The sequence below is a fragment of the Elgaria multicarinata genome, chromosome 6 (genome assembly GCF_023053635.1).
Source record: "Elgaria multicarinata webbii isolate HBS135686 ecotype San Diego chromosome 6, rElgMul1.1.pri, whole genome shotgun sequence".
Classification (NCBI taxonomy): Eukaryota; Metazoa; Chordata; class Lepidosauria; order Squamata; family Anguidae; genus Elgaria; species Elgaria multicarinata.
In genome coordinates this window covers 5,518,058-5,524,319 of record NC_086176.1, presented here as the reverse complement: position 1 = coordinate 5,524,319, position 6,262 = coordinate 5,518,058, and positions in this window count along the sequence as shown.

Genomic DNA, 6,262 nt, shown 5'->3' with positions numbered 1-6,262 from the left:
TTTATAAAATTTTCTCCAAAGCTCATTTTTTCCAAGATCTTGAATAAAAAATTCCAATTAAGATTATCAAAGGCCTTCTCTGCATCAAGAAAAATCAGTGCAGCTTGCTTTTCCATGTGTTTTTCAAATCAATATATTAAAACAGTTCTAACATTGTCTTTCAACTGCCTTTTAGGTAAAAAACCACTTTGATCCTCATGTATAAGTTCTTGTAGGGGTTTTTTAAGCCTTTCCACCAATATCATTGTAAACAACTTGTAATCATTACTCAACAATGATAATGGTCTATAATTTTTTGTCAAATCTTGTCTGACAAAAGATCAAAAAATCTTTTTGGAAGTTTACCCTGATGATTTTTAATCTTTTCCTCTGAGGTCCTATCCATTTGCAGTGAAATCACTCCATTCCCATCTCCCACCAAACACCAGCTATCATAAGATAAATCAGTTAAACTGTCTAAAAGTAGTTTATAAAATTCCACTTTATGTTCATTAGGCGCATAAATTCCCAACACCATAGGTGTAACTTCGTTTAGGTTGACTTTTACTCCTACAAACCAACTTTGTTCATCAGACAAAACTAATTCCGGGTTCAAGTGTGATTTGATATACAAGACCACTCCATTTTTCTTTTTCATATTTGCTGTAATAAATTCTTCACCCAAATTTTTATTAGCCAAATATTTTATATCTTTTTTCTTAATATGAGTCTCTTGTAAACAAATAATGTCTTCTTTTAGTTTTCTCAGATAATGAAATTTTTTTTCCTCTTTTGGAGGGCATTCGCTCCATTAATATTCCATGTTAAAAATTTGTAATCCATAATCCAATAGGTATTAAAAAGATTAAATTAGATGCAATTCAATCCATATTTGTGGCACCTGTAGCACCTACAAGTTCTTTTTCTCCTGGTTGCCTCTTCTCCAATTCTTCTTTAAATTTTTCAGGGGAAAACCACTTTTTGGACTGAATTCAGCTTATATCTCTCCTGTTTAAAGGTAAAAATCACACCTTCCAGAGTATCCTATCAGAAAACAATCTTCTGTTTTAAAGTTGCCATCAGAAATGCATAATCCTTCCTCTTGCATAGTATTCTATTATGTATCTCTTTCAAAATAATTATTTCTTTTTCATCTACCTTCATTCTGTTAGATTAATGTTTTTGAAGAACCTGATCTCTTATCTTCTTTCTTACAAAATAGACCACAACATCTCTCAGCACCCCCTTTGCTCTGGCATATGTAGAATTTATTCTATAAACCCTGTCAATTTCAGATTCTATAAAATCCTTTTCACAATCCAACAAAATTGCCAAACTTTTAATTATTTCATCTCTGATATCCCCATCAGTTTCTGGAATAGCTCTGAATCTCAGACAGTATTCTTTTTCTCTCAATTCCAAAAGAACCAAATTATCAAATTCTCTTTCAAGTTCTATGTTCATTACTGTAGTTTTATTTTCTAAATTTTCTACCTTCTCCATAACATTTTCAACTTCCACAGCTATTTGTTTTATGGAATTATCCATTTTTAAATTTCTTGGGTCATCTCCTGTTTCGTTTCCCTAATTTTTTCATCCATTCTTTTTTTCAAATGATTCAAATTTACTTTCAAGATTACTTCCAAGCATATCCATTTTATTGCTTAATTGTTCAAATACTTTCTGTATTTGCTCAGCGATATCCATTTTTTCAGTGGAAAGGTCTAATGATCCTTTCCTATAACTTTTTTTTTTAACTTTTTGTGCTTTCTCTAGTGTTTGCCATGCTTCCCACTTTCAAACTCATTCAAACTTCCATAGTAACCATAACTAATGTTCTTTACTTATCTACTGTTTACTTATCTAAGTCTGCCAAGTTCAGGCAGAAAGAGAAAGCAAAGCAGTGGCCTTTTTCCCAACCAGATATGCTCTTTCTCTGGCAGGTTTCTTCCAGATGCACTTTCGTCAAAATTAAAAATAAAAGCAGTGCGCAGTATGCCACTTAAGATGCCTTTTGTTCTTCAAAAGAAAAAATCATATAACTTCCAGCCCAAACTTAATCAAACTTAACCAGTCAGCCTGACATCCATCCCTGGGAAAATTCTGGAACAGATTATAAAGAAGTCAATCTGTAAACACCTTGAAATCAATGCAGTGATTACTAGAAGCCAACATGGATTTGTCAGGAACAAATCCTGTCAGACTAATTTGATCTCATTTTTTGATAGGATAACCTCCCTTGTGGACTGTGGGAATGCTGTGGATGTCATATATCTTGACTTCAGCAAAGCTTTTGACAAAGTACCACATGACATTCTGATTAACAAACTAGCTAAAAGTGGGCTAGATGGAACAACTATTAGGTGGATCCACAGTTGGCTACAGAATCGGACTCAAAGAGTACTTATCAATGGAACCTTCTCAAACTGGGGAGAGGCAACGAGTGGGGTGCCGCAGGGCTCAGTCCTGGGCCCAGTGCTCTTCAACATTTTTATTAATGATTTGGACGAGGAGGTGCAGGGAACGCTGATCAAATTTGCAGATGACACCAAATTGGGTGGGATAGCTAATACCCTGGAAGACAGAAACAAACTTCAAAGTGATCTTGATAGGCTGGAGTGCTGGGCTGAAAACAACAGAATGAAATTTAATAGGGATAAATGCCAAGTTCTACATTTAGGGAATAGAAACCAAATGCACAGTTACAAGATGGGGGACACTTGGCTCAGCAATACTACAAATGAGAAAGATCTTGGAATTGTTGTAGATCACAAGCTGAATATGAGCCAACAGTGCGATATGGCTGCAAGAAAGGCAAATGCTATTTTGGGCTGCATTAATAGAAGTATAGCTTCCAAATCACGTGAGGTACTGGTTCCTCTCTATTCGGCCCTGGTTAGGCCTCATCTAGAATATTGCGTCCAGTTCTGGGCTCCACAATTCAAGAAGGACGCAGACAAGCTGGAGCGTGTTCAGAAGAGGGCAACGAGGATGATCAGAGGTCTAGAAACAAAGCCCTATGAAGAGAGACTGAAAGAACTGGGCATGTTTAGCCTGGAGAAGAGAAGATTGAGGGGAGACATGATAGCACTCTTCAAATACTTAAAAGGTTGTCACACAGAGGAGGGCCAGGATCTCTTCTCGATTCTCCCAGAGTGCAGGACACGGAATAACGGGCTCAAGTTAAAGGAAGCCAGATTCCGGCTGGACATCAGGAAAAACTTCCTGACTGTTAGAGCAGTGCGACAGTGGAATCAGCTACCTAGGGAGGTTGTGGCCTCTCCCACACTAGAGGCCTTCAAGAGGCAGCTGGACAACCATCTGTCAGGGATGCTTTAGGGTGGATTCCTGCATTGAGCAGGGGGTTGGACTCGATGGCCTTGTAGGCCCCTTCCAACTCTGCTATTCTATGATTCTATGATTCTATGAATCTGTGATTCCTTCTGATAGCTTTCCCCCCTTGTATTCTAATAGTTCAGAAAGAAGCATTATCTCACCCTTTGTCTCACAAGAAGTTCTTTTTCTTTTTGCTGTAATGAAGATCTCCCTCTGTTGAAAAGCAATTTGATCATAAATCGTCTTTAGAAATGAGGGTGTGTCAGACTTATTATCTTGTAGCTGCAAGATTAATTTGGATATCCAAATCTCAATTCAGATTTGGATCCGAGGCAAGGCGGACTGGGTCTGAACCAATCCGAATCAAATTGGGCTTGTTTTGGAAGGTCCAAACCAGGATCCAAAGGGAATTGGGGGGTCCATGCACAGCCCTAATAAAAACGCTCCTTTGGCCCCACATTTTCTTGAAGCTCATGTAGAGAAGCTCATAGTTTTGAATGTTTTAATTATATGTATTTTGTGGCATTTTCATTTGTGTTGATCTGGAGGGAGAGGCGGGTAACAAATACTATTATTATTATTATTATTATTATTATTATTATTATTATTATTATTATCTGACTCACTGACTCATCCAGATTCAACATTCATACACAGACAGTGCTGGCCCGGGACATCTTGCTGCCTCAGGAGGACCAGCAAAGATATCCAATTTCTCAAAGGATGATCTGGGCCAGTCACTGCCTCTCAGCCTAACCTACCTCACAGACCTGTTGTGAGGGTAAAAACAGGGAGGAAAAGCAGTACATTAATGTAATAAAATAAAGTAAATAGTTTTGTACTAGAAAGACATCATTGTCTTACACTATGTTCATGACAAGCCTCCCTTACATGTAAACTGACCATCTCCGCATTGCATTATTGTGTGCACATATTTACATGCATGTACACTAGAGATGAGAAGCATCCTGTACTGTACTCCACCTGGATATATACTTTATACAGACCTTGGGGACAGAGTCTGAAGATACCAACTGTTTTAACTCATATTTCAAAATTTGTAAAACATCTTCTTGCTTCTCATATGCCCCACCCATATGTCCCCATCTTCTGCATGAACATCAGTTCAAAGAAACTTTATTAGTAGCAAAAACAATGAAGAGTCTTGTGGCACCTTAAAGACTACCAAATTTATTCTAGCATAAGCTATCATGGAGTATAGCCAACTTCATCAGATGCATGGAGTGCTACGGGGATTTGTAGGTTTTTATAAAGTAGATATGGTGGGGGGATTGCTTACTAACAGTGAAGTCAGAAGGAAATTTAATGAAGGAAATGAAAGCAAAAATCCTTTTTTAAATTGAATAGTTCACACCCAGACTGCATTTTCCTAAAAACACAAACACAACACAAACTACTAGCTGACTAATTAATGCCTCTTGACTATACTGCAATGATGTCACCTCCCTCCCAATAATATAAAAACCATGGACAACTTTGCAGTGCTAATGTAACCCACAGCCAGATACAGCAGCAAGTTCTCAGCACATCCAAAATCCATCTTTTTGCATGATGTAACAACAACAATACTAATAATGCAAAAGCACTCCTTTGAAGCCACATTTTTTAATTCCAACAACTCACATTGCACAGAGAAGGAAAATGAATAAACTGTTTTGAAATCATGAGTACTAACTGGGTGCAGCGCAGGTGGGGGATCAGACAAGACATCCTGCACAAAAAAGCACACAAACAAGCCGCAAGATATTCATGTGCATTCTAATACAACTAATACTTTCTTTTGTGTGGCTATCTGGATTCCTCCCACTGTTTTGCAGTCATGAGTTTAAAGCCATTTGATTTTCTATGCAGTAGGAGATGTTCCTGAAACAGGAGAATGTAGCGCCAACGGAGTTATTTTCTGTGGCTGTGTGAATTCCCCCTCTCCACTCCCCATGCAGAATTGGGAAATTAAAGGAGGGGAATAAAAAGCGTCCCTGGGGCTGTCTATACACAGGAAAGCCCTGCGGTGGCTGCAGATCTGTGCTGCATCTGACTCAGGTGCCGCTTCGCACCCACTGCAGGGCTTTCCCGCGAAGCTGTGGACTGGAAAAGTCAGGGACTTACCCCAACTTTTTCAATCAGAGTGACGTCAGTACTTGTCTTTCACCATCTGACGTCACTCCAGGGCCAATCAGGGGCAGTCCCTGGTGGCAGGCGACTGGCGATTGGGTGCCTTCCACCAGAAAGAGGGTGGGGGCAGCTCTAGTACCTGGATGGCCATCAGAAAACCCACGCTTCCTCCTCAGAGTCGACATTACCTGCCGCCACCCCAGGAGAGGAAAACCATGGGGTTTCGGAAGGAGGCGGCACCAACCTGGCACCGTGAAGAAAGTCTCCCCATTTGTACACATTCCCTGGTTATGGGGAAGTGCAGGAAATATTTCCCAGTCCCATTTTTGCACACACACAAAAACAAAAACCTTAAGTACTGGCCAGTTGTAAGGGGGGAGGCATCTGTAAGCATGGAAATAATCCCAGTTTTTGGAACCCAACCCACCCCTCTTCACAGGCCATTTGAAATTAAATCATTATGTAAGACTGCAGTCACCTTCTGTTTATTTCAATCCAATTTCTTTGTGCATTTTGAGATGAGAAACAGCTATTTTGCGAATCCTAGGAGTTATTCCTTAAAACCACTCTGTTAGTAAGTATTTTGATTCTGAGTTGCTTACAGTTGCAAACCGCCCAGAGAGCTTCGGCTGTGGGGCGGTATATAAATGTAATTAAATAAATAAATAAATTCTATGAAAAATAACTGCAGGTATTTTGATTTGAAGATAACCCAAACTCTTCCATTGATTTCTCACTGCTATTCGGAATAAACCAATGGATTCCAATAGCCTTCTTTTTAGTACATCCCCTATCCCAGTCATCTTGGAGATGG